This window comes from Chenopodium album, chromosome 16 (genome assembly GCF_948465745.1).
Source record: "Chenopodium album chromosome 16, dcCheAlbu1.1, whole genome shotgun sequence".
Lineage (NCBI taxonomy): Eukaryota > Viridiplantae > Streptophyta > Magnoliopsida > Caryophyllales > Amaranthaceae > Chenopodium > Chenopodium album.
Window position 1 is genome coordinate 21,650,137 of NC_137849.1, and position 26,300 is coordinate 21,676,436.

Sequence of the window (26,300 nt, forward strand, 5' to 3'; positions counted from 1 at the left end):
AAGTATAATGTCAAAGTATCATCTTCCGTCAGTATCAAGTCTTCGTTTGGAAAATCATTTTCATGCATTGGCGTTGAATCTTCTATTGGAAAATCTGCCAAGAAGTCCGAGACCACTGATCCTTTGATAGCCTTTTGAGGCATAAACCTTACATGAAATTGGGCTAAGTTGACTATCCATCTTGATATTCGCCTGTTAAGTGTGGATTTCTCGAAGAGATACTTTAGTGGGTCAATTCAGGATACCACATAGACTGTATGAACGAGCATATAGTGTCTTAACTTGGTTGTGGCCCACACTAGTGCGAGGCACAATTTCTCAAGTGGTGTGTAGCGTACTTCATACTCGAGCATCTTTTTACTTAAGTAGTAGATGACGTTCTCTTTACCTTCTACTTCTTGCGCAAGCATAGCTCCCATTGTGTCTTTAGTGACTGTTAGGTATATAATCAAAGAAGAATTTCATGAAGGTTGGTGCTAATACAAGAGGATTAGCGAGACAGGCTTTGATCTTTTCAAAGGCTTTTTGGCACTCATTGTCCTATATTACTGGCACATTCTTTTTAAGTTTCGTGAATATTGGTTCACATATCGTGGTTAGCTTGGATATGAACCTACTTATGTATTGCAACCGGCCAATGAATCCTCGAATTTGTTTCTCGGTCTTGGGCGGCGGCATTGACATGATTTCTTTAATCTTAGTTGGGTCTATTTCTATTCCTCTAGAGCTAATTACATAGCCCAAGAGTTTTCTTAAGGTGACTCCAAAAACGCACTTAGATGGGTTTAGCCTCATGTTGTATTTCCTTAGCCTTTCGAAGAATTTCCTTAAGGCTATTGGGTGTCCTGGACGATCTTTTAATTTTACAATCATATCATCCACATAGACTTCTACCTCTTTGTGCATCATGTCATGGAGTAGGGCAGTCGCTACTCTTTGGTAAGTGGCACTCGCGTTTTGCAACCCGAATGGCATTACGGTGTAACAGTAAGTGCCTCATGGTGTTATGAATGTAGTCGTTTCCATGTCTTCTTCTGCCATGAGAATCTAGTTGTATCCTGCGTACCCATCCATAAACGAGAGAAGTGCGTGATTCGCTGTATTATCTACCAAAATATCGATGTGTGGTAAAGGGAAGTCATCCTTTGGACTTGCCTTATTTAGATCTCTATAGTCGACACACATTCTTACTCTTCCGTCTATCTTAGGGGTTGGTACCACATTTGCAACCATTCGGGGTATTTGGATACCCTTATAAAACCTGCTGTTATTTGTTTTTGAACTTCTTCTTTTATTTTAAGTGCTACGTCGGGTTTCATTCGACGAACTTTAGTTTTACAGGTTTCATTCCTGGAATTAGTGGTATTGTATGTTGAGCTATCTCTCTATTTATTCCCGACATACCTTCGTATGACCAAGCGAACACATCTATGAATTCTTTTAGTAGATTTATTAAATCGGTTCTTTCTTCTTTATTAAAAGTTAAACCAATTTTAATTTCTCTTTTAATGGTTGGATATTTTGAGATATCAACCGTTTCAGTATCTTCAATTACTGGTGTTTTATTCTCAAGTGTTTCCATTGCCTTAATTATTTCTTTGTCACTTTCATTGTTAGTTAAGCAATGCTCGTCATCTTGAATAAGGGAATGACACGAGGAGTAAGCGGAAGAAGACATGTTATTAAATTCCGGAAATCATTACATCAAATAAGGAAATGTCCGTTTGCACTTGACTACTAACTATCCTAGGAGTAGACTTTGAAGTTGAAGGGAGAGAAGGAGATGCTACTACAGAAGGTTTAGAGGACTCGATTACAGAAGACTTGAATTCAGACACAGACTCAGATGACTTAGACTCATCGAACATTGGTCCTTGTCCCGTTGATATGGAGATCTTTCTTCCACTTGGTGTAGTCACCTTCACAGTCTTTTCCTATCCTTAAACTAATCCCTCTGCCGGATTAATGAATTTTGTGGGATCAAAGTCTTCGCTTCGCAAGGCTGTTTGGATAAGCGCAGAATTATCGTCGATACGCTTAAGCTCTTTTTTCTCGTAGCCAAAGAGTAATCCCATGACATTAAATTCAAAGCATGTAGGTACTTTCTCCTTATGGATAAGAGTTGGGATATCATCCAAGAAGATTTCGAACCCCGGTTGTCTTATCCCATTTTTGACAAAGGGCTCAGGAAATTTGTAACATGGGTAGTCCTCACCTTCTCTTCTGAATTAACCATTTAGAGTGAGAGGATATTGGTCCAATAAGATTGCTTTCTTTTAAGTACGAGCATTCCTCCGTGCATTAATCTTTTCCCAGGCTTGCTTATAGTCTATCGGAGTCAATTTAAAACCAAGTCCAAAAGTATCTAATTTAGGAAGGCCAAGCGATCCCATTTACGTTGCTACTCCTTTCTTCTTTCCTAGAGTCATTCCAGGAAAGTGTCCTTGCTTTCGGAGTATATTATTGACTATCATGTTTGAATAGAGGTCGTAATGAAGAGGGGTCTTTTCGTCTTTGTCGATAAAAGAGACCTCTTCTGTGTTAAAGCCTTATAAGTCTTCATCGTTTTCATCGTGCTCCACATTCATAATAGGCTTATCAATTGCTTTAATTCTCATTGGAGAAGCATCAATTGTGACAGGAATTCCTCCAACTATGGCCTTCACTTGTTGATGAAGAGATGAAGGGACGGCCCTAAGGTCATGAAGCTAAGGGCGTCCCAACAACAAGTTGAAAGAAGCTTTGATATCTACCACTTGAAAAGTAGTAGCATGTTCAATGACTCCTGCCGTGACATTCCTAGTGATAGTACCAAGAGCTTGGCGACGAGTGTTGTCATAAGACCTTATTCCTTGTGTAGATGGAGGCAAATCTTCATCTCTTAATCCTAACATCCTCGCAGTTCGAAGTGGGAAAACATTGATTGCTGACCCATTATCTACAAGAGTCATTGGGACATTCATTCTCTTGTAGATTACTATGAGGTTTAAGGCCTTATTATGTTTATCACCCTCTGGAGGTAGATCCTTGTCAGAAAAAGTGATTAGGTTAATGGGACTTGGAAGATCACTCGTGAGGAAATTAGCCAACCCCTCAGGAGTGGTTTCAGAATCTAATCCTACTTTAGCAAAGGCATCCATTACTGCAACTCTATGCTCACGGGATGTGGCTAGTAGTTTCCATACGTTCATCTCGACCTTAGTCTTTTTGAGTTGTTTGACAACATCGTTGTCTTCTGTGATAGGTATGGGAATTTGTTGGGTAGTAGGAATAGGTTGTGTTGTAATGGGAGGTTGCATTCTCCCTGATCTTGTGAGGACATCTATGGGTGAGTCTTCTTCATCCCAAATGTCATCTACTGGATAGATTGTGGAAAGTGGGGTTTCTTCCAAATCTTTGAGGTAGATGTCCTCATCATCACTTTCCCAAACTCCATTAATACTAGCATCTTTTTCTGGACTTATTTGAACCAACTTCTTATTATCAATTAGTCCTTGGATTAGATCCTTGAACTTGAAGCAATGTTCAATAGTATGTCCTCCTGATTGATGGTAAGGACAATAGGATCTATCTGTCCTTTTTAGTGATTCAAAAGGTCTTGGCTCGAGAGGTTTAATCTTCCCACTCCTGAAGAGCTTTTGAAACATATTTGCATAAGAGGTCCCAATTTGGAGTATAAGGCTTATTTCTCCTTTTGGGTTTTTCAACTACTTGGAGAGAAAAGGGTTTTTTCTCAATAGTCTAAGTAGTTGTCATCTTTTCCATATCGCGCTTATTTTGAATCATTTTTAGATGGTCGAGGGTCTCGCGACATATATCGATTGCCTTTTTCAACGTGTTTATGAGGTGCCATACCTCTTCTTTACCGGTAGGCGACTCACTTATAGTGTGCTTCTTGGCATCGAAAAAGGTTTCCTCCTCTTCTTCGATGGCATGAATCTCTTTAACTGGTTTAATGAGGATTGTTGGATCGACATGATTTTCCTCATCAGAAATAACCAAGGAATCTGAAAGTGGAGTACTATTAATACTTGGCTTCTTGCTTGCAGGAGGCAATGGAAGTTTGTTATTATCGATGAGATCTTGAATAGCTTTCTTTAGCTTCCAGCAATTTTCAGTAAGATGGCCCCTGCCTTGATGGTATTTGTAATGTGCATTGGGGTTCCAACTAGCTGTCCTCTTTTCGACAGGTTGATCCCCAAATGGTCCAATAGGAGTTATAAGACCCTTTGCATGAAGGAGATCGAATGCAGTGTCATAACTCATTCCAATTGGTGTGAAGTTTCTCCTAAATGGCTTCTTTTATCCTTGATTGTTCATAGCTAGCTTATTCAGATTAAAGGTGCTAACATTGTTTGAGTGGGTAGTTTTGGAAGAAGAAGGATTGTCGTTCTTCTTTCCTTTCCAACCACTATTGGAGTAGTTAGCAGTTTTTTGCTTTGCAAAGTCGTCTTCAATGTTAATTCCAATGTCATAGACGGCCTTGAAAAGTGTTCAAATTGCTTTGATATTTGAGATGCTTAGACTACTTTTCTTGGAGATTCTTGATGAACATCTTTACAGATTCTTTCTCAGTGGGCACCTCAACCATTTTAGCGGAAGTTTCCTTCCACTTATTAAAGAAAGAAGTAAAATCTTCGTTCTCTTTTTCATTCAACATTCTCAAGTTCTCTATGGTCAGTTTTGACTTAGACGTTGCATTTGTATCTATATATGAAAGAGTTTACTATTCCATCTCAAGAAGAGGTTTTCTCTTTTTCAAGGGAAAAGAACCATTGTTGACAAACGATTTCTAGAGATAGTGAGAATAAAGTGTGGAAAACTTTCCTATCAATCCCCTTAATGTTCATTATAGTTTCAAAGGCTCTTAAGTGAAAGTAGGGGTTGTCAGTTGGCTTGAACTTAGGGATGTCATTGGCATTGAACTTCTGCGGAAGAAGTTCCTTGTCTACTGAGACCCTTTGTGAGCTAATCCCCTGCAACTTATAGTCATTGGAGAGCTTGCTCAAGCTTTCCTCCATTTGCTCCATCTGTTGTTGTTTCGTAGGGTCATTGACTTGAAGAGCAAGAGTCTTCATCATCTCGGTTAGACTAGCAAGGTTTTGCCTAATCTCATCAACTTTTTGTTGGGTTGCCATTAGTATGAACTTTATCCTGTGTCTGATGGGCTTATCGAAGAGTAGAACTTGAATGAAGGTGATATCCTTAATTAATCATCCTTCCTTTCTAGACCAAGAGTTGTAAATTAAACCATATTTGTTTTAATGACTTGACTCAAATTGACTTTGACTTTATTGGTTTTAAAGGCAAAAAAGCAAAAATAGGGTGCATTTTTTGGCTTTGGGAATCAAGCATAGGGTTCAAACAACATGGTTATGTTTGGAGGATTAATATCCAACCTACCCCACTAAAAAATTGACGAAAAAACACTCACATAAAGACACTCTAGACATGGTCAAGGTGTAACATGCATACAAAGTGTGTGTTTTAGAAGTGAGTGAAAGTGCCATGATTTGATAGTTGTGTAAGACCATGGGACTATGTGCTTGGACTCAATTAAGGACTAAATATGGTTTCTGCCATTAATAAACTGATTAATTTAGACTCGGCGTGAAGACTCGGGCAGGAAAACTAGACCATCGCGCAAACAATGGAATTGTCGCGGTGCGACATTGCTGTAGCGTCACGACGGAGACTAGCATATCGCGCCACAGGCCAAACATCGGCGTTGTTACTAAAACGTTGGTCTAGGCCTATTTCCAGCGTTCTACCTTAGAGGAAAAAAAAACTATAGCTGTACTAAGTCAGGTTTGATTAATTTATTTAGACTTTAATTATTCATATTAATTGATTAATTAATTGAGCAAAGTCAGTCATTAATTAGTTTATTTAGACACAATTACAAGTCAAACAAACGTTTAGTGTAAATATGCGCAAGCAAGAGATGCACAAGTAGTTAAGTAAGCACAATATAATGCAATGAGTTTGTAACCTAATCATGGATCTAGTTCTCTAAAGTTCAAGGATAAGGGTTAGTTAAAGAGGGTCCATGGTTATGAGTCCGGATGCATCGCGCGAATGCCTTACCTTTGGAAGGGTTGGCGCAGATGGAAGGAACCCCGCAAGTTAAACTGGCGTCCACAATTTGGTGAATTCACAAACTCGGATGTACCCTTCGTTGCTATGAGCGTTCGATTGGGTAGATGGAGCGTGAATTTCCAGAGGGTTATGGTCATATGTAGAACATATATGGGTTTATAAAGTGAGAAAAACTCAATCCAGAAGAAGAATCGAGCAAACAGTACTAGAACTGGTCGAAGCAAGAAGGTAGATTTCTGGCTCGGTATTAGAAGAACTTAGCGCCAGTAACAGGGCCTGTCGCGAAACGACGACCCTATCGCCACGCGACATTGTAGTCGCACAGCAACAGTGCCATCGCACTGCGATGGGCACTGTTTTCTCAGCGCCAGTTCCTACATGCCTTAGCAGCTTTCTGCTCTTAGAATTTTCCAGTTTTTCATAGCGTTATTTTGATCCTAGTTGTGAAAGATATTTCCCAAATTTCCTACATACAAAAATCCCATGTTTTTGACGCATTATGGATGGTCTATCCAATGCGGACCTTTTTATGCTTATGCCAATAATGTCAATCAAAATTACGCACATGAATACTTAGAACGTTTCGAGTCTCATCCACTCATTCTAAATTATTGCCAAAATAAATTTTAGTAATTAAAATAGAAATCCTCCCTAGCAGAGTAGCCAAAAATTGTAGGGAACATTTCAAGCATCATACACTTGAGCCCCAATGTGATCATACACTTAAGTATGGTGGCGTCCAAAGGGAAGGAAGCTAGAGTAAAAGAGTCGCCAACAAGTTTAAGAACTTGTAAACCGTTCACAGGGTGAAGGTTACACCTTTTCACGATCCATGAGATCGCTAACTCCATAGTGGTCTGGAACCATGACTGGATATTCGGGGATGAAGGTACAAATCCAACCTAAAAGAGATTGAACCTGCCCTAAAAATAGGCCTTTACTTTATTCTTCTCATATTCATGTGCGCTTTCTGACTAACATACAATCAATATATTAATCCTAAACATGTTTTATCTATGTTGGTTGAATATTAATGCACAAACAAAGCTATTATTAGTGATCACTTGAATTAAAATCATATTAGCCTAAATAAGATTATTAATTATCCTATTAAGCGTGATTACAAGTACAAATTCCCTTTAAACCTGCAAGAGAGGGCGTGATCAAGCAATAACAATAATATATATCAAGCAACATAAATAATATTGATACAACAAATCATCATCATAATAATATTCTCAATCTCATAAAAGCATAATAATAGCAAGATCCTAGGCATGATACTAACAAAATTAATAACAAATCCTAGCATGTCACTAAACATTAAAGATCAAAGCTATAGCCGTAACATGATACTAGAAGCATATATGATATTAGAAATAGGAAGCAACCTAAGCATGATACTAGAAAGCAATAAAAGCATCCTAACATGATACTAGGAATTAAAATAATATAAACATGCTTTCTAAGAAATAAAGCAATAAAACTACTTATTTTGTTGCCTCGTATCTCTTTTGTATCAAAACAATACACATATTAGTAACTTCAAGGAAAATATTAAATCAAACAATTAATTTAAATAATTGAAATAGGAATTTAGGACCAAACCCTCAGAAATTATCAACCTTTCACGTCTAGGGCGAAGGCAACTTCGAGCTTAGTTAGGTGTGTCTAGAACTCGTGAATGCGCTATGTTGTTTGTAAAAAGGCTAGGCTAGAAAGAGGGAGAAAGCATGTCACTAAAAAATAAAGATCAAAGCTTTAATCCTAACATGATAGAAGAAAATAAGAAGCAACATAAACATGACACTAGAAAGAAATAAAAACGTCCTAACATGATACTAGGAATTAATATAATCTAAGCACGCTTTCTAAAGATATATAATAATAAAACTACTCACGTTGTTATCTCGTATCTCTTTCTATCAAAACAATACAAACGTTAGTAAATTTAATAAAAGTATTAAATTAAATAATTAATTTAAATAATTGAAATAGGGATTTGGGACCAAACCCTAAGAAATTATCAACCTTTCACGTCTAGGGCGAAGACAACGTGTGTCTAAGTCTCATGATGGACGAATGGTGTTTTCAAAAGGCTAGGCTTAGAAGTCAAAAGAGAGAAAGAAAGAACAAGCTTTCAACTTAGAGAGAGAGAGAATAGAATAGAAAGATGATTATTGATGACCGAAAACGGGGAAATATGGACCTATTTATAGAGAAAAATATCTGGAAATGACCAAAGAAGACCGAATTCTAATCGAAGTAAAACTGCTCCTATTGCGACGCGACAAGGCTATCACGACGCGATGGCGCTGTCGCGGCGCGACAGACCTATCGCGGTGAGATGGACCTGTCGCGGCGCGATGATGCTACTAGATAAATTTTTGTCATACGGAGTCCCTTTACCAACATAATTGGATAATTAGAGTTTGTAATTTATCACAAAAAACAGATTAAATCTCTTTAAAACACTTGTTTTATTTCAACTAAATTTCTTTATCTTTTCTAAAAATATTATTATTAATCCTAATCCCTTTAGATTTTAAAATAACCTTCTCTAGATTATTCTAGAAAATTAAAGTAAATTGACAAGAGGAAAATGTATGTCGTAATCTACCCTTCCCCCAAGTCAAACTAAATTTGTAAACACCTAACCAACCTTATATGAATATAGGGCAAGTTAAGGGTCGATCCCTAGGGAATGCAATGATGAAAACTAGAGTCTAAGTCAATCTACCTCGAAGATGGAGTTGAGATTATGGTTGGCACTATGGTAAACTAAAACAAGTCTAATCAAGTAAATCAAAGGTCTAAACACTAGGGATATGGGTTCCACCACGGCACCATTTTGACAAGAGGAAAATGTGTGTCGTTATCTACCCTTCCCCCAAGTCAAACTAAATTTGTAAACACCTAACCAACCTTATATGAATATAAGGCAAGTTAAGGGTCGATCCCTAGGGAATGCAATGATGAAAACTAGAGTCTAAGTCAAGCTACCTCGAAGATGGAGTTGAGATTATGGTTGGCACTATGGTAAACTAAAACAAGTCTAATCAAGTAAATCAAAGGTCTAAACACTAGGGATATGGGTTCCACATGCAAGTTCAATGATAATGCTAATTTAGAGCTCAATCAATTAATTCAAGTATTGCAATGGACAAACAATAGTAGCAATCAAGAGAGTTCAAATGCTATCTCCTATAGGCCAATCTAGGAATCACTATGAAAGGCAAATCAAGAAGAATCACAAGCAAACCCAATCAATTAGAGCAACTTTCAATTCACTTGTTCATGTCATTAAGAGTTGCAATGCAATCTAGATTAATCTTATAGGTTGATCACTCCCAGTCTAATCAATCACATGCAAAACTATGTCAACCAATTTAATTGCAACAAATCAATCAATCAAAGAGCATCAACTAGCAATCTCATTAATCAAACATGCTTCCCCCTTTCCCTAGCAACTAATCTACTCACTAATCATGGTGAAATTCAAGAACAAATAACTAGAAATTGCATTAATCATCATTCTATATCAAAATCTAAGAGAAATAAAAAAGATTCAACAATATCAAATTCAAATCCAAAGAAAAACAATCAACAAGCATAAATCAAATAGCAAGTAAGTAAGAGATGAAAGAAGGAAGAGATTCTCACTAATATTGATGATTGAAAATGAAGAAATCCAAACTTGATTGATCAAATGTTGAGTTACAAATCCAAAACCAAGAACTTCTCTCTAACTTCTCTCTAAATTCTCTCTCTAAAACTAAGCTAATGAAAAATTATCAAAAAAAGTTCCTTTCAAAAAGGAATTACAATTCTATTTATAGGTAAAGAAGAAACCGACTAATCCCGCGACCTCTCTCGATGAATCTGCGGCCGCGGAGAAATTGGTACGGAACCCTCCGCGGGCTTTCTGGGCAACACCCGCGCCCTGCTCCCAACACTCAATCAGGGGGCCGCGGTCTCTCTGAGATGGAGCGCCCTCTCCTAATTTCCTGCGCCCGTGGAGAGCCCGCGGGGCAACCGCGGGAAGCTCCTGCCAAAATCTTGCAATTTGCTCTTGTTGAGCCCGCGCCCGCGGCTCCCCTGACCCGCGCCTGCGGCCTGCTGGAAATACCTTGGAGACCTCTCCGAGGCCTCTCAAAGGCCTCTCTAAGCCCTCTCTAGCCAAATGCTTCTTCCTTACTTGATCATTAAGGTCCCAACTTGATTCCTTTGCAAAGGTGATTCTCCAAATACCTACACAAGCAAACAAAGAAAGGAAATAAAAGGAAAAAGAGCCAAATAAAAGGAAAACACGAGGAAAACACGAGAACCATAAAGAAAAAAGGAGGAAGAGAAACCTAAGGAAAAAGGACCAAAAATAAGAGAAGAAAGCATGAAAAAAGGGAAATAAATAACCCTAAAAGACTACCCTATGAGTGCCATAAATGACAATGACACTCATCAAACCCCCAAGCTAGACTTTTGCTCTTCCCGAGCAAAACAAAGGCTAAAAAGGAATAAGAAGGGCTTATTTGAAGCAAAAAGAAAAAGAGGGGCGAGGATTTACACTAAGACTCACTGTCGTAGGAATCACGGTTGTTTTTAGCTACAACAAGCCATTTAAACCCCTAGATTGCCCTAGAGGACGAGTGATGCTCTCGTAAGGGTATCCTAAGAGTTTACCCATAAATCTCCACCAAACCCCCAAGAGGCAAACCAGAAAAGGAAAATAAAGAGGAAAAAGGAAACAAAATCTTTACGAAATAATCTTTACAAAATGGACTTTACAAAGAGACTATAATTCAAATGAATAGCAACCTTTCTAAAGTGAATTATGGTATGCACGTTATAAGATACCTAAGGTTGATTTAAACATAAATATGCACTAGTAGAAAAATACAAAAAGGCACCAAGCTATGGCCACCGGTTTTAAAAAACCGGTGGGGAAAAAATGGGCGGGATTAGGCTTTTTTTAATTGCCACCGGTTCAAACCGAACCGTTGGCATATGTTTTAAAGGCTACCGGTTCAAACCGGTGGCAATAATAATAATAAAAAAAAAGCGCCCCTCTATTTTCTTTCACTTGTCGCGTTCTCTCTCTCTCTTTCCTCCATCTCGTGTTCTTTCTCTCTCTTCTCTCTTCTCTCTTCTCTCTTCGATCTCTCTCCTCAACTAGATCTACCTCTTCTCTTTCTCTCTTTCCTCTCTCCACCGTGCCGCCGTCCGTTCCTCCCGTTTCCCTCTGCTCATGTTCATGGCGCGTCAGTCGGTCGAACCTAGCAACGGCAGCAGTGGCGCAAGGAGCTGATACAAACCCACCTCTCGTCGTTTCCCCCTCGCAAAATGATTTTCCTCGAAGGTTCGTGCTTTTTTCTTCTTTTCTCTATAATTAATTTCTTTATTTCGTGATATTTGAGTTTTTATTTTTCTCAAATTTACAATTTCATGTTTTCGAAAACCAAGGGTTTTCTGATTTTCGATTTTAATTCTATATTACTCCATATAAATTGTTCCTTTCTCAATTGCATGTAGCACCGCAATTACTGAATTTTGACAAAATTTCATTGTCAGATTTCTTGAAATCATATAGATGTGGTTTTGAGCTTTCAAATTACTGATGTGCAGTGGAGCGAACCTGGGTACGAGATTTAACCCGGGTATTGTGGCCTTGTGAAGGTTGGGTATGGTGATGAGTTTGATGATGATGAGGTAAAGGATCTCTCTTGATAATTTTTCTGCATTTTCGTGTTAATCTGACCCTAATTATAGAAGAAATTGAACTTGATATGGGGCTTATCGATTTTGTCTTTGATATGTATATTCACGTAGGTTTGTTATGTTGAGATTTGATTTATATCTGTCATCAATGTTGAATTTTGGTTTTGTCTATAAATGACTTAATTCTTAAGAAATAGGTATGTAGGAACTCAATTTTGGTCGAACAATTTAATTTTGAAGTACTGTTTTTTGCTCGCGAGATTTGTCAATATTTTGTGTGTATAGTAATTGTTTCTCGCATAGGTTTGCTGTGATGAATGTGATGTTTGGGAGCATGCTGAGTGTGCTGAAATCCGTGGCAAAAATCTCAAGGTTGGTTCACTCTTTGTTTTTGTTTTATTGACAAGACCTGGTGCTTGTAAAGACTGTTTTTAGAGGATTTATTTGTACATTCTGTTTCTATCTAAGGATTTGGAAGATGCGGAATATTACTGCCTTGATTGCAAGCCAAAGTTTGCATTTGAGCCATCATACTCTGTAGCTCTACCTGAAGTCAAGCCAAAGTACGTGTTTACTTCTATTTGTTGTTACTATTACTTTACTTTCATTGTTATCATCATTATTAATATTGTTATGGATAATTTATTATAGATTTACAGTAAATACTTTTATTATTATTACTATTATGGTTGTTTCTGGCATTTATACAACCTATTTTGAGCTCAAACAATTTAGTAAGAGTTACGGAGTACTATTGTATGATACAGACAACTTATACCATCCGATGAGGTAATTGTTGCGTGCAATGGTATGGAGGCATCATATATCCTAAGCCTTCACTTGTAAGTTCTAAAGGTTACAAAAATTATATATTATGCTCTTTTAAATTCTTTTTTTACATCCTTCAAAAAAACAAAAACAAAAAAAATAATAATAATAATTCTTTTTTTACATTTTGCAAACAATCTGCTATTAATTTGATTACCTGTGCTCTTCTTTTTAGGGTTGTGTGTAAGTGTGGTAAACGTGGGACAAGGAAGTAGTCATTAAGTGAATGGGAAAAGCACACTGGTTGTAGAGCCAAGAAATGGAAGCATAGCATCAAAGTCAAAGGCTCAATGATCCCCTTGCATCAGTGGGTAAGGCAGTCCTATCTGCTTTAATTTGAATATGTCAAAACATTATGATTATCTTGGATTTAGCTAGCATAGTTGTCGTTTGGTGGTCTCCTTGTACAGTGTGATCAAACACAATACTCACGCTGTCGGATTTCTGAATCACTTATGATGAAGGATATGAGATCATTTAAGTGAAAGACCCTTGATAGTTTTTCATAAGTATTTGTTTAAGCATGGATATTATAAGAAATTCAATACATTTATCTTTGCTTTTTGGTTGTTGTTCCCTTGTTTTCATCGTTGGATGTAATTAAGGATATTCTAAGAAATCCAATTATGTATCTTTATTTTTTTTGAGGATCTTTTTTTTCTGATTATATACGGAGTACTTCATTTATTTAGTTTGTACAGTGAATGGTTTTAAAATTTTTGTATCTGAATTTGCTAGGAATAAACATGTGTATTACCTCTAATTGTTTGAAGCTTTGATTGCGAATTAAAGTGTCTAGAATTTTCTTGATTTTCAATCTAAATTGATGTTTTGTCCTCTTAATCGTTTGAAAAAATAAGCAAGGATATGTTTAGTGCAAAATTTTAATGAGATAGATGATATTAATGCAACCTTTGATGAATCTTTGTATTAGAAATACCAAGATATATGGATAATAGATTAGTAGGAACGATCAGTTGGGAAATGCTATATCTGCATATTAATGCATTAATTGAAGTAAAGTACTCAGATTTTGTATGTTGGTTATAACCGTGTCTAGTAGTAGGTTTGCTGAATTTAAATGACATTTCCAGGTGTTGATACAAAGGACTAGTGTTTTGTAGTCTATTTTTAATATGACTAGAAATAATACATTCATTTATTCATTTGCATAGAAACAAAAGATAATCTTTGTGCATGGCTTTCTGCATTTTTTTGTGTAATGTATTTAGTGGAAACAAAGAAAATCTTTGCTAGTCTATTTACATGAGAGAATGTGTATATGTAAATATAAGGCCCACTTAATATATGACTCCAATTTTATCTTTACTAGGGGAGTTCACGCGCGCGATGCGCGCGGTATAATTAGCCATTATAGGAGAGTTATGCGCTTGGACCTCGTAATTTGCAAAATTGCTCCATAACGATAGTGTAAAATCAATTAAATAATAAGTACTTCCTAAATTACAACATTTTCTTGCTACATTGTTCTTGACATCAAAATTGCTCTTATAAAAGTGAGAGGAAGCTAATTGTTAAGAGCATTAAGTGATGCATGCTGTTGTGGTTTCTTCTTTTGTCTATTCTTTCTCTTAGGTTGTTGCATCACATATCTATGTTGATAATCGGGCCCTATTGAGAAATCAAAAGATGGTGAAGCTCCCCTTTTGACAACTTGCAATCAAAAGCTGCTCATAATTGTACGATGATAGCTGTAGTTCTTATTGGTGCTCACCCTGCGTAAGTATCATGAAAGATTCTATAGAATGTATACACTAAATTTAATTAGAGTAGTAGTTCTATAGAATGTATACACTAAATTTGATCAGGTGTCTAGTCATCAAATGAATATAGATAATTGACACTTCTAAGCATTTTGCACGAATCTCCACTATGTATTATTCATAAATTATTGATTTGGAGGCCATGCCGTTATGGACTACGTACCATGTTACTTGGACTCCTCACATAAATCAGATTATAAGTTTCTGAGTTACCATATATTTTTAATTCCTGAGGCATGTGCATATATTGTAAATTCTGAGTGCAGTTCTTTTCTTTCTCATGTTGCTTGTGACAACTGGTATCTCTCTTTGCAAAATTTATTAAGGGGACTTCACTGAGTACAAATAGCCCCCCCTCTCTTTATTATTTTTTTGGTGAAGATCTAGTGAACATATGTACAAAGCCAATCTTTGAGTTTTTCTTTGTTCTAAGTTGGTTGGAAGTGACCTGGTCCTGTCTGAGAGACTCTTGGCACTTGTCCTGTGCTACATTTCTGAAAATCAGCATAGCAACTTGGTCCTGCCGACTGAGCTGTTGCACTATATGCTCTGCTAGAGCTACTGTCACTTCTGCTCTGCCCTACCGAGGCTGTTGTAAATTGTTTATTCCAAATACTGGTTTGATTTGTTCATCTGATTTATGATTTGTTTACTCTGATTTGTGTAGGTTCTTGTTCAAAATGCTATAAATTGATTGATTGATTGTATTGTCTAGAATTTTACTTCTTCCATAATAATGAACTTGTAATTTGGTGAAAATATACTGAAGTCTGTCAATTTCAAGAAGAATTAGTCTGGCCAGAATTAGATCAGTTGCTTCAGGATGAGGATGATGAAGTTGGAGGAAGTGGCAAATAACCAAGCAAAGAATTCACCAAATACTACTGTAAGGGCTCACAGTGAAGAATGTACTATTACAACCTTTTTTTTTTTTGGACCAAAATTGTAATATTACAGCCTTTTTTAGTGAAAATATGTAAGTTTATATATATGTTAGTGTTTATATATCAATTTAAGTGGAAAAAATGCAAAAAAAAAAAATTTTTTTTTTTATTTTTCTGGGCCATTTTGGGCACCGGTTTTGAATAGAACTGGTGCCAAAAACCCCTTTAAAAAAAAAGCGGGAATGGGTTATGGCCACCGGTTAACCGGTGGCAATTCTTGTTTTTGCCACCGGTTTTGAACCGGTGGCCTTTTGTGCTAGGTTTTGCCACCCCCCCACTGGCCAGCGGTTCAAAACCGGTGGCAAAGGGGGGTTTTGAACCGGTGGCCAACCCTATTTTTCGCCTAGTGATGCTAAGCATAGGAACTAGTTATCACATTCCACTTTCATCCCAAACTGTCTTACCGCGTTCCCCCTACTAATCTCATGTCTCCCCTTAGTGAGCATCTCATAGATTCCGCGAAGGAACCGGAAAAAGATCAACATTTTGGGCTACTCGACATCTTGATTTCGCATCCCCTTTCCTTAATCTACAACCCATGATTACCTCCACCGATGAAAGACTTAACTCCTAGGTCCAAAGGTCTTCCCCAAGGTTGTAACATAAGGCAAGAAGGGTTAAGGTAGGCTAAAATTTAAAATTTGGTGGTTATCCTAAATTGTGAAGCAAAGACCGGCCAAATCTCAACACCAACTTAAGTAATCACCAAACAAAAACGTATTAACACCCCCAAGCTTATTCAAAGCAACAATCTACAAACATAAGAACAAAAAGCGCAAACGCTTTTCCCCCCAAGCTAAAAGAAACATTGTCCTCAATGCATAGAGAGGAGAAAGACACTTAAATATTTATGGTTTTCTTTTTATATTTATATTTTTTTTTTTTTTTTTGCATTTTCTCATTCAAAAATTTGTTTGTATTTTCTCGTACTCCTTAAAAGCATTAGTCCTTGCCTTTTTTCAATTCGGACGGCTTTTTCAAATATGCATTTAACATCCTTGCCTCTTTTACTAAGGACGGCTTTTACATAAGCATTTGCCATTATTTACCAAATATAAACAACTCAATTATGTGTACCAATTCGAACCAAACTCCAACTTCATAGACCACAATCACCAAACATTGACCCTTGCTTCACAAAAACCAAAAAGAAGGAGAACGAAACAAAAGGCTCAAGATATCTAATTATGCGGCTTGAAAAGAGGGAAAAGGGTTCAAAGGGGTAACAAGTAGGCAAATGTATCCCAAACCAATAAAAGAAAAGTAAACATAAAGGGACTATCCTAGAAAAAAGAAAATACCTCCCCGAAAAATTGCCTTTGTCTTCCCTAGGTAGTTCGGTCACGGTCTTGGGAATCATACGCTAAGATTCTAGATTAGGTTTGCGAAAATCAAGGGTCCATGCCGCTCATGCAAGAATTTGATGAAAGCTTGAACAAATATGCATCTCACATGGTTGTAGAAAAAACTCACTAAGGTTGTCAAATCAAAGATAGGGAGCAACTACCAACATGCCACAAACGAGTAGAATCCTGTTTCATGATCCCCCTAGTTTTAGACAACTATCTTAGCATGCTTTATCCTAGAATCAACCAAACGTAATCTCAAACCGTGCATACCATTATTACCTAGGAAGACTATTATTCAAAAGCAAAAGTCCATTGCATACAAGTCCAATTTTCAAAAAGAGAAAGAGTGAAAATAAAGCCTCAAAAAGTTACGCACACAAACAAGAATAAAAGAAAGGGAAAGAAAAGAAAAGAGAAGGTGGAAAAACTTAGATAAGGACAAGAAGGGGAAAGAGGAAAAGGGAAAAGATGCAATCATAACACGTTTATCCCAATCGACATACAAGCGGTCTAATGGCCACATCGCCAAAGACCCCAAACACACTAGGTGTTAAATTCATACATCCTCGAACCGTTCAACTTCTCCTAAATCTAATCCTAATCTAAGCAACCAAGAAAATGAAGAAGTGAAAATAAAGAGGTAAAATAAGAAAGGCCTCACCAAGCATCCGTGCTAAATTAAAGTACCTAAGGAGTAGGAACGTGCTTCTCCAAAAGGTTTCGCAATCCAAAGCATAGGCTATGAGCAAGGTGAGGTAAAGAAAAAAAAATATGTATACAAAATGAAATTGTTAGTAACTTCCAAACAAAAGCAAACGATAAAACACTTAGACACAAACTATATACAAAAACCTAGAGAAACCATCATCATCAAAATTAATAATTTTTTTTATTTTTTTTTTTTTGAAAATACTCCCAAAAAATCAAGAAATGAAACAAAACAACGACAAGCAACAGACCAACGAGACCATTAGCAAAAATCCACCAAAAGCCTTATCAAAGCCTTCCCACCGAGCCCCAGGTGCCTCCCCCAAACCAACATAAAACATCCTTTTTGACCCTCCCCCCTCACAAAATGAAGGCATCGACCGCGATGCCTACAAATATGCAAAATAGGGAAGGGGGAGAACAAAAAGGGAAACAAACATGCATAAGGGGACTATTGGCCACTAGGGCCGGCACCATCATCACCCGTATCCCAACCTCCGGTGTAACCGGGAGGAAAACCATAGTGACCCTTGAATAGGTCAAGTTGGGATCGGGTCAATTGGTCGAAGGGTTCACACTGAACAAGGGGCTCGGGGTGATGGGGGTGAACATAATAGTATGCGGGATCACCCCGATAATCACTCCCCCCCGAGAACCTATAATCATAAGGCGGGAAGTCGCGCCTTGGCACATTGGGATCCTCAACCCCGGGCCAATAAGGGTACGTAGGGAGGTTGTCACCACCCCAGGAAGGTACCGGCCCTAGTTGGGGCGGCACATAGGGGTAGTTGACCGGAGGTGTGACCTCCCCCCTACGCACACTAGCATCATACAAGGCGCTAGTTTGATAAGACAAAGTTTGGTGGTCCGAATACATACCTTGCATGCTCAATTGCATGCGCTCCATGTTGTCTCTCATGGCCTCCATCTCTCGGAGATAAGCATCTCCTTGGAAATCTTGTTGTTGTTGTTGTCTTTGATGTCTTCTTTCTCTTCTTCTTCTTTGAGCATCATCATGAAAATGCTCATGTTGTTGTTGTAGTGGCGGTTGCTGTTGATCTTCATCATATTCTTCTCCTCTTCCTTCCTCCTCTTCCTCGTCATTCTCATCGCTCCCATCAATCTCATCATCCTCCTCCATCTCATCTTCAATCCTCCCATTGTCCCTAGGGACCATCCAAATGTTCCTAGCCTCACGAAGGATGGAAGTGGCGGCCGAGTTAGGGAGTAGGCAATGGTGGGTATTTCTCACTAGCCAAGATTAAGTGCCGGTTCTCCTAGTGCTAGTTATGAAACGCAAAGTGTTAACTTGCTTCAAACTAATCCACACGTCTTCACTCCTTCCAACCGGAGTGCAAGAATTCAAGAACCCCTCTTGCTTAAAATACGACACAAGACGTGTCACCATGCTCCCACAATGAATTTCCCCCGTTTTGACCCCATGCATTATATCCTTACAACAATTCATGAAGATATAGCCAAAATTAATCCTTGACCCTAACTCCGGCTTGGTAGCCATCCACAACACCATAATCTCCTCTTGAGACAACTTCCCCAAATCTTGCTTATTAAAAACCGAATACCCATGAATTCTATGAAGGATCCTAAGGGCCGGATGGATAATCTCACTAGCAAGAGACTTTTTCGAATCAAACTCCCTCTTGTTGGCTATGGTTCTCCACCAAGCAACCTCATTATACTCAGATTGGACTAGGGAGATAAGGGGCTCGAAGATATCACCGTTGGGGTTGAAACTAAGGGCTACATTGAACTCGGCTAGGGTCATGGTGTGTTTGACATTGAAGAGTTGGAAGGAAATAATAAAGTCGGTTTCCCCCACCTTATTGAACTCAAATGTGGAGAAAAACTCAATGGAAGGCTCCAAATAGGTTCTAGGGGCCGACTTTAGAAACTCACCCAAGCTTAGGTTATTTAGCAGGATGTCAAGGTCATTTTCAATTCCTAGCTTGGCCATGTCGTCACAAAAGTAATGGCGGGAGGGTCTAAACTTCCGGTCTTTCATTTTGTTATAGATGGGGGTTTGTTTAGACCGGTTCCAAAACTTGAGAGGGGGAAGAGGAGGAGGAGGAGCACCATCTTGAGTTGCGGAATGCGGTTGGGGTTGAGGGTTTGAGGATTGGCCTTGAGAAGATTGGCCGGGGGATTGGTTTGAGCACTTCTTGCTACTTTTGACTCTTCTTATCAAATCCATTTTAACAAAATTCACATAATTCACAAGAACACAACAAACTCCCTCAAACAAAACAACTTCCACCAAAATTACTCACAACCCTCCTTACAAATCCAACCAAACCACCACAAAACTACAAGGTACCTGTTCCAATCAACACAACAACCAAAATCCAACAACAAACTACAATATCAACAATCATTCATCAATATAATCATGAATCAACAAGAAAAAGTAACAATCACCCAAATATACCAAATTTCCATAAATCAACCATAAAACACAAAAATCATGCTCAAAATCTAGGTAAACAAACCAATGTAAAGAAATCAATTGAAATTAACAACAATATTACAAAGGTTAGAAGTATACCAAGATTGGAGACTCAAATTAAACTCAAGGCACTTCAAAGACCCGAAATTTCCCGAAAAACCACGAGAAAGAAGAGTAGGAGTGTATGGAGGAATATGGAAGAATTTGTGAAAATTTTAGGCAAAAGGTGAAGAAATTTGTGAGAAATTGATGTTTTGGGGTTAGGGGTTGAGAGGAGGTAGAGAGAGAAAGGGGAAAAATAAGGAGAACAAGAGGAAATAAGAGAGAAGAGAGAGAGAGGAGGGGCGCGCCCGGGTAATAAACCCAGATCGCCGCGCCCTCTCCCGAATATGCCGCGCCCGCGGCAAATCTCCCGCGCCCGCGGAGAGACCGCGGGGCAACCGCGGGGACCTCCTGGAATTTTTAGAATTTTTATACCTGACGGGGTCCGTGCCCTCTCCAAAACCTCCCGCGCCCGCGGAGAGACCGCAGGGCAACCTCGGGAAGTCCCTGGAATGGATTTCCAAATGAGCTTGAATTTAGGCCGCGCCCTCTCCAAACATGACGCGCCCTCTCCAAAACCTCCCGCGCCCGCGGGAAGTCCCTGGAATGAAATTCAATTTTGCTTGATATGAGGGCCACGCCCTTTCCAGATTTGCCGAGGCCTCTCCAAAACTTCCCGCGCCCGCGGAGAGACCGCGGGGCAACCGCGGGAAGTCCCTGGATCGAAATGCCTCAAAGAGGTGAAAAGGCCCCCGAGGTCTCTCCAAACCCTCGGGGAGCCCTCTCCCCTGCACTCTAAACTCTTCTTCAAACCCCTTCTTTCCAACAAGTGATTATAATAGGCGACCTACAAAGTAAACACAAAACCAACTCAAAATAAAATCAAAAACCAATCAAGGAAAAATAAAAGAAAAGAAAGGAAAGAGAAATGAGATGAGAATCCGAGTTGCCTCCCGTAAGCGCTTTTGGTTAACGTCGTTAGCTCAACGTGCACCATTATCTCAAGGTGGCTTAAAAAGAATCATTTTGTGAACAAGTCCAACAAACACTCCATCATTGTACTTCTTGAGCCGATGACCATTAACTTTGAATGAAGATGAGGAGTTCAAAAGAGAAATCTCCACGGCACCATTATCAAAAACATCTTTCACCAAGAATGGTCCACTCCATCTTGACAGGAGCTTTCCGGGGAACAACTTCATCCTTGAATTGTAGAGGAGGACTTTTTCACCTACACAAAACTCCTTTTTCTCAATCAACTTGTCATGAACCTCCTTGGAGCGAGCTTTGTAGGTGCTAGCACAATCGTAAGCATCAAGTCGAAGTTCCTCTAACTCATGAAGATCCAACCACCTTTTCTCCCCCGCACTAGCTAAGTCAAAATTTATCTTCTTGATGGCCCACAAGGCACGATGTTCAAGCTCTACCGGGAGATGGCACGATTTGCCATAGACAAGGCGATATGGAGTGGTACCAATAGGCGTCTTGAAAGCCGTCCTATAAGCCAAAAGAGCATCATCTAACTTGTCCGACCAATCATTTTTATTCCTAGCAACCGTCTTCTGAAGAATGAGCTATATTTGACGATTGGAGACCTTGACTTGGCCACTCGATTGAGGATGATATGGAAGGCCGAACCGTTGATGCACTCCATGTTTCCTCAACATCTTTTGGAAGGCGTTGTGAACAAAATGATATCCGTTATTGCTTATCACAGCCTTAAGCACGCCAAACCTTGGGAAGATGATTTTGTTGAACAACTTCAACACTACTTTGTGGTCATTAGTAGGGGAGGCAATAGCCTCTACCCATTTAGAAACATAGTCCACAGCCACAAGTATGAATTGATTACCATATGAAGATGGGAATGGTCCCATGAAGTCAATCCCCCAAACATCGAATACCTCTAACTCAAGAATGGGTTGTTGAGGCATCTCATTCCTCTTGGAGATATTCCCAACCCTTTGACATCGGTCACATGACTTCACAAAGCCCCATGAGTCCTTGAAGAGATGCGGCCACCACAAACCACATTGAAGAACCTTGGTAGCGGTCTTGGAAACACCCATATGCCCACCACTAGGGTCCGAGTGGCACATCCTTAAAACACTAGGCACCTCTTCATTTGGAACACAACGCCTAAGTAAGCCATCAACCCCTCGTTTGTATAAGATTGGATCATCCCACAAGTAATGTCTTGCCTCCCTTTTGATTTTCTTCCTTTGGTTCTTTGAGAAGGAGGGTGGAAACTCCCCACATGCTAGAAAATTCACCAAGTCGGCATACCATGGGAGTTCCTTCACCTCTATGGTATATAAGAAGTCATCAAGCATTCTATCCTCAATTGGTGAACCATCATCATGAATTTGATCACCCTCAAGGCGAGAAAGATGGTCCGCCACAACATTCTCCGCACCCTTCTCGTCCCTAATCTCAATCTCAAAAGTTTGCAATTTAAGCACCCATCGAATCAACCTAGGCTTGGACTCTTTCTTGGCAAAGAGATACTTGAGGGCCGCGTGATCCGTGAAGACTATGGTCTTGGAACCCAACAAGTAACAACGGAATTTCTCAAAAGAGTGCACAATTGCTAAAAATTCCTTTTCCGTTGTTGTGTAGTTCTTTTGAGCCCCATTGAGTGTCTTGGACATATAATAAATCACATGAAGCTTCTTTTCTACACGTTGTCCTAAAACACCTCCAATCGCCCAATCACTCGCATCACACATCAATTCAAAAGGAAGATCCCACCTTGGGGCTTGAACAATAAGAGTGGAGATTAGGGCCTTCTTCAATCTATCAAATGCCTTCAAGCATTTGTCATAAAAAATGAACTCAACATCCTTTTGAAGAAGGTCCTTTAGGGGCTTAGCAATAAGTGAAAAATCCTTGATGAATCTCCTATAAAAACCCGCATGACCAAGGAACGATCTCACACCCTTGACATTCACCGGAGGTGGAAGTTTCTCAATCACTTCTATTTTTGCCTTATCCACCTCAATGCCTCTATTTGAAATCTTGTGCCCAAGCACTATACCCTCCTCCACCATGAAGTGGCATTTCTCCCAATTCAAAACAAGATTGACCTTAACACATCTTTCCAAACACTTCTCAAGGTTCACAAGGCACTCCTCAAATGAAACACCCCCCACCGAAAAGTCATCCATGAAGACCTCCATTTCCTCCTCCAACATGTCCCCGAAAATACTCATCATGCACCTTTGGAATGTAGCGGGTGCATTGCATAACCCAAAGGGCATTCTTCGATAGGCAAAGGTCCCATAAGGACATGTGAAGGTAGTTTTTTCTTGATCATCGGGGTGGATGGGGATTTGAAAGAATCCCGAATATCCATCGAGGAAACAATAAAACTTGTGCCTTGTTAGTCTTTCAAGCATTTGATCAATAAATGGAAGAGGGAAGTGATCATTCTTGGTGGATGTGTTTAGACGTCTATAGTCTATACACATCCGCCAACCCGTGACCGTCCTAGTTGGAATGAGCTCACCCTTCTCATTCTCAACCACGGTCATGCCCCCCTTCTTTGGAACGACATGCACGGGGGATACCCATCTTGAGCTAGAGATGGGGAATATGATTCCCGCATCCAATACCTTGGTGATCTCCTTCTTTACTACCTCTCCCATTTGGGGATGTAGTTTTCTTTGTCATTCAATAGAAGGAAGGGCGCCTTCCTCAAGTGTTATGTGGTGTTGGCACAAGGCGGGGCTTATACCTTTAAGATCATCAATTGTGTATCCCAAAGCACCTTGGTGCTTTCTCAAAACACCACATAACGCTTGAGCTTGACTCACGCTCAAGGATGCACTAACTATCACGGGGTAAGTGGAATGAGGGCCCAAGAACTCATACCTAAGGTGTGATGGTAGAGGTTTGAGCTCTACCATAGGCACACCATTACCTTCCTTTGATGTGGCCGCTTGCAAAGCTTCTTGGCTTGAGATTTTCAAGCACATTTGCTCATCCACTTCCTCCATGCTTCCATTAAGCAATTCCTCATAGAATGCCATTTCCTTGCATGGTGTACCTACTTTGTCCTTGTTCAACAAAACATTCTCAAGAGCATCGTTAGAGGTGAGCAAGTGCTCGTGCATAGAAGACACAACATGATCAAGTGAATCAATCATCATGCAATTTTCTAGAGAAGAAGATGGATACTTCATGCTTTCATTCAAGTCAAATTCAATGACCTCGTCTCCTACCTTAAGGGAAATCTTTGCACTCCTCACATCAATCATAGCCCCCGAGGTAGCAAGAAAGGGTCTACCTAAAATGATTGGAATTGTAGCATCTTCATCCATTTCAAGCACAATAAAATCCACCGGGAACACAAACTTCCCAACCCTCAATGGAACATCTTCTACCTTACCTTTTGGAAACTTGATTGACCTATCGGCTAATTGCAAGGTAATGTTAGAAGGTAAGAGTTCCCCTAGATCAAGTCTTAGATAAACTGAATATGGCATTATGCTCACACTAGCTCCCAAGTCACATAAGGCATTATCAATTTGCATCTTGTTAATGGCACAAGGGATGGAGAAGTTTCCGGGGTCTTTCAATTTGGGTGGCATTTTGTTCATGATGATAGCACTATAATTTTCGGTCAAATTGATAGTCTCCACAACCTCACAAGTTCTTTTCCCACTCAAAATGTCCTTAAGGAATTTGGCATAATTTGGCATTTGGTTGATCACATCGGTAAAAGGTAGAGAAAGATGAAGTTGTTTTAGCATATCAATGAATCTCCCAAATTGTTCATCCAATTTGTGTCTCATGAATTTTTGTGGGTAAGGGAGCTTGGGTTTCACAATTTATTTCTTTACTCTCACCTCTCTAGGTGTCTCAACCACAACCTCATCCAATGATGCCCTACTCCCCTCATCTTCAACCAAGGCTTCCCTAGGAATCTCCTTATCTTCACCCTTCCTAGGCAATCTCTCCTCAAGAACCTTACCACTCCTTGTAACAATAGCATTCACGTGTTTTTTGGGATCAAGACCTTAGGAAGGTAAAGAAGAAGGGCTTGCATGATCTTTCAAAGCATTAGCAAGTTGAGAAATTTTGTTTTCAAGCATTTTATTGTGGGTCATCATTTCATTGAACTTTTTATCACTAACGGCCATGTATGTGTTCAACAACTTGGTTTGATTCTCAATTATTTCTTCCAAATTGGTCCTTGGTGAAGAAGGTTGTGAATAGGAATGTTCTCCTTGAGTCCTTGGAACAAATCCGGGTGGGGGACCTCTTTGAGCATTATTTTGAAAATTGCCCCTCCCTTGATTGTTCCAAGTACCCCTATTTTGATTTTGACCATAACCTTGATTATGGTTACCACTACCTTGATTATGGTTACCACTACCTTGGTTGTGATTTCCATAACCTTGGTTTTGATTACAATAATTTTGGCTTTGATTTTGGCCACTATAACCTTGGTTATTATAGCTACCTCGAGAACCTTGGTTCCCTTGGTTTCTATAACCACCACCTTGGTTATAGTTGTCAAAATTGCCTTGGTTTTGGTAGTTCCTATTCCATTGACCTCTTTTATTATCAAACCTTTGAGCATTATTATTTGACACATAATTCACATGCTCACTCTCATTGTTATCAAACTCATCAACACATTCATTAGGACAATTACTAGAGTCATGATCATACGATCCACATGCATCACAAAACAAACAACCCATAGGCATATTATGTGAAGAGGGAGAGGGTTGAGAGTTAGAAAGAGTACCTCTCCCCTTAAGCTGGGAGAGAAGATTCAAAGCTTGGGAAGAAAAAGAAGCGCTCTCCAACTTGGCTTTGATTGCGGTCATATCCTTTCCCGAGTTTGTCATTTGGGAGGAAAGGTTGTTGATCGCATTTAGATGGTCCACCGAGTACAATGAAGATTGCTTGCTTGAAGAGTTTCTCTCCCCATCTTGCCAATCTCTATAGTACGTCACCACGTCCTCAATAATGTCCACCACTTCTTCTTTGGTCTTGTTCATGATAGGACCCCCGGCCCCCCCCATCAAGGCATGACTTGCCTTGGGGACTTAAACCGCCATAGAAGATTTGGACCAATTGGTATGTTGGGATTCCGTGGTGAGGGCACTCCCTTTGATACTCTTTGTATCTCTCCCATGCTTCGTAAAGGCTTTCATTTGGCCTTTTCTTGAACCCTTGAATCAAGGCTCTTGCCTCCGCCGTCTTCTTTTGAGGGTAGAAGCGGGACAAGAAGGCCTTTGTAACATCATCCCATGTTCTCAAGGAGTTGGGCTTCACTTCTTTATCTAGCCACTCTAAGGATCTTCCTATGAGAGAGAAGGGGAACAACTTGAGGCGTATGAACTCTTGAGAA

At 39.4% G+C, this 26,300-nt stretch overlaps 1 long non-coding RNA gene and 1 pseudogene across 3 annotated transcripts; both read left to right on the top strand.

The window, feature by feature from the left end:
* The first annotated feature begins 11,192 nt into the window (after window positions 1-11,192).
* On the top strand, window positions 11,193-15,425 carry LOC145585020 (uncharacterized). Of its 3 annotated transcripts, XR_014100512.1 has the most exons (7): window positions 11,193-11,455; window positions 11,668-11,805; window positions 12,118-12,186; window positions 12,283-12,377; window positions 12,582-12,656; window positions 12,818-12,953; window positions 14,239-15,425. It is a non-coding gene; the product is annotated as an uncharacterized LOC145585020 (long non-coding RNA). The 3 variants fall into 3 exon arrangements; XR_014100510.1 differs by lacking the exon at window positions 14,239-15,425 and having other exon boundaries at window positions 12,818-13,309; XR_014100511.1 differs by lacking the exon at window positions 14,239-15,425 and having other exon boundaries at window positions 11,722-11,805; window positions 12,818-13,309.
* A 10,611-nt stretch (window positions 15,426-26,036) lies between these two features.
* Window positions 26,037-26,135, top strand: LOC145587103 (small nucleolar RNA R71; annotated as a pseudogene).
* The last annotated feature ends 165 nt before the right edge of the window (window positions 26,136-26,300 follow it).